Source organism: Diabrotica undecimpunctata, chromosome 2 (assembly GCF_040954645.1).
Source record: "Diabrotica undecimpunctata isolate CICGRU chromosome 2, icDiaUnde3, whole genome shotgun sequence".
Taxonomy (NCBI): domain Eukaryota; kingdom Metazoa; phylum Arthropoda; class Insecta; order Coleoptera; family Chrysomelidae; genus Diabrotica; species Diabrotica undecimpunctata.
In genome coordinates, this window is record NC_092804.1 from 167,017,212 (window position 1) to 167,020,521 (window position 3,310).

The following is a 3,310-nucleotide window of genomic DNA, read 5'->3' on the forward strand; positions in this document are numbered from 1 at the left end:
GTCTGAAAAGTTTAACAAGAATGTATCTTGCATTTAAATAATATGTTAATATGGGTTGAAGCCACAATTGAAAATTAAAATTACATTTTCAAATAATGTTTGACGGTTCGATTTCCGTTCTGGAAATTTTTTTTAAGATTATTTTAAAAAATTACGAAAAAATGTATAACCAATAAGTTCTTATTTGTAGGTTTTTTATGTATGTAGGATAACCAAAGACAGATTAGACTATCTGCTGCAATATAGTCTTTTTCTTCCAGTGCGACAGAGAAAACTAACGCAAAGCAGTGCCTACATCTCTTTCTAATTTTCCAGGTTTATCGACCACGTGACCCAAATGACTAATAAGAAGGTCACGTGGTCGATAAATTTGGCCTATTATAAAGAAAGACCATAAAGAAAACATTAGAAATTCATATACAAGATAAAATCGGAAAAGACCAAGCAGGTTTCACAGCGGGGAAAGCATGCATAAATCACATTTACATGGTCGAACAACTAATAGAAAAAAAAATGGCCAAAAATTGATCCGTTCACCTGGCTTTTGTTGATCTTAAAAAGGCATATGACTCAATACCTAGAACCAAGCTATGGGAAGCAATGGAAGACATCGAAGTTCCACGAAGATTAATAAACGCGGTAAAAGCACTCTACAAGAATAACGAAGTAGCTATCAAAGCGGGCAATGGAATATGCAGTCCATTTACGACGACAAAGGGACTACTACAGGGTTGCTCCACATCCCCCACCCTGTTCAAAATATTCCTGGAAAAAAACCCTGAAACCATGGAAAAGAAAGTGCGAAGGAATGGGTATACCAGTAAGGAACGAATATCTATATACGCTAAGTTTTGCCGACGACCAAATAGTGATCGCACAAGACGAGGATGACCTCAATTTTATGATAAGAAAACTGGAGCAGGAATATACAAAGAATGGGATGGAAATAAACCTAAAGAAAACTGAATACCTAACAACGGAAAATACAGAAATAAAACAGCTGGAAATAGACAAAGGTAAACAAATCAAAGGAACAGACAAGTATAAGTATTTAGGTTTCATAATATCAAACAAAGGAACAACGGAGGAAGATATAAAAAATAGACTAGGATAAACAAGAGATTGCATACGAAAATTGAACCCGGTACTATGGGATATGAACATCAGCATGAAAACAATGAAAAAAATATATAATACCATGACAAGAAGTATCCTCACTTATGGGTGTGAAAATTGGACAATAAATAAGAAAACCAAAAACAAAATAAGAGCAACAGAGATAGAATTCCTAAGGAGAAGCTGCAGAGTAACAAGAAGAGATAAAATAAATAACATGGAGATGAAGAGGAGAATGGGAATGAACTCCGACATAATAGACTACATCGAACAGAAGAGGTTAAACTGGTACGAACATGTCAGAAGAACAGACCAAAATCGGCGGATAAATAGAATAACAGAGTGGAGCCCGATAGGAAGAAGAAAGAGAGGCAGACCCCGAAGATCTTTCAGAGATGAAGTGGACGAAGCAATGAGTAGAAGAAATGTACAGGAAGGGGACTGGCTAAACAGGAAAAATTGGAGAAAACGGTTGAGTGAAGGAATACAGTGAAAACTATGGAAATCCTTGTATATATAAATAAAGAAATATACGGACTGATTTGTATCAGTATGACGTCAAGAATCGATCTTTAAACAGTGGAACATAGAGAACAATAGAGAACTAATCATACCAAATGAGCTGAAGGAAATTATCAATAACAAAAACAGGGCTAGAAGAGCTTTCCAAAGGAAAAAAAGACAGGAGTTCCAGGATTATGGAGACGAACTATCCATAGAAATAAGAATAAAACTTAGGAGTCTCACAGAAAACAAGTGGCAGAACAACATCAGGAAAACAAAAAAAAAAAAGACGCCGCAAATAATAGATGACGAGGGAACTCACTTCAAAACTCAAGACAAGGTGGATGCAAGTGCAAGAAGAATGGCAGCAACACACAGGCAAAACCAAAACATTTCGGATGTAAGAACCATTGCGGAGGTCAACACAAAATATGAGCGAATAAAAAGAAGAAACGAATTTTTAGTAGAGGAAGAAGACTTCATCAATCCAACAGAAGTTGGTTAAATCATCAGAAGATTTAAAGGAAGCAGAGCTCCAGGAGCTGAAGAAATCCACAACGTAGCTCTCAAGCAACTACCAAAGAAGATAGTAGTGCAAATCTACTATATCTTCAAATACTGCCTGGAAAAAGCGCATTTTCTGAACAACTGGAAACATGCTACGATCATCGCTCTACTAAAACCAAGGAAGGATAGAAGAAGACCGGAAAGCTACAGACCAATATCACTACTGGAAGCAATAGAAAAAACTGGAGAAGATCATCTACAGAAGACTGGTGAAACATACAGAAAGAAGAAGAATCATTTAGAAGGACCAATTTGGATTCAGAAGAGGAAGAAACTGCAAACTCCAACTGGCGACAGTTATTAGCGACACGAACATCAGATTCAACAGGAAACAGAAGAAAATGGCCATCCTAGACATCGAGAAGGCATATGACACTGTCTGAAGGAAGGCTCTAATCTACAAGATGTACAGAGCTAGAAAACCTCATTATTTAGTTAACATATGGGACACCTATCTAATTAATGAAACTTTTTAAGTTTCAACCGACTAAAAGGTGTCCAAAATTCAAGAAATCCAAGAAGTTATGCCTCAGGGCAGTAAAATCTTGCCCATTTTATACAACATTTTTGTTTCAGATTTACCAATAGATCAAAGAACAAGTACAGCCCTCTAAGAAGATGACACGCCGATCTATGTAACAGGAAAATACGGCAGAAGAATAGGCCAAAACATAGAAAACCACCTTAAAAGAAACACAGAATTTACGGAAAAATGGAAAATCAAGATCAACACCCAAAAGACGCAATTCATCATATTTACACAGGAGAAAAATTCACCAGTAGTAGAAATCACAATGGGAGGAAACAGGATCCAATCAGAAGACTCAGTCAAGTACTAGAAGTCAATCTCGACAGAAAACTCAACTTTACGAAGGAAGAACACGCAACAAATCAAGGTAAAAGAAAATATTGTAAAAAGACTAATACTTTCTCACATTTTTAGGTCCAATCCACTATCGAAAGCCAAGAAGATCCAGCTATAACAGACCTACGTTAGATCGGTAATACTGTACGCTATCCCAGTATGGAGCTCCACCTCGGAAACCAACTGGATGATGTTAGAAACTACATAGACGTCATGCTACATGATCATCGATGGATTAGTATGGGAAAAAAGGATAAC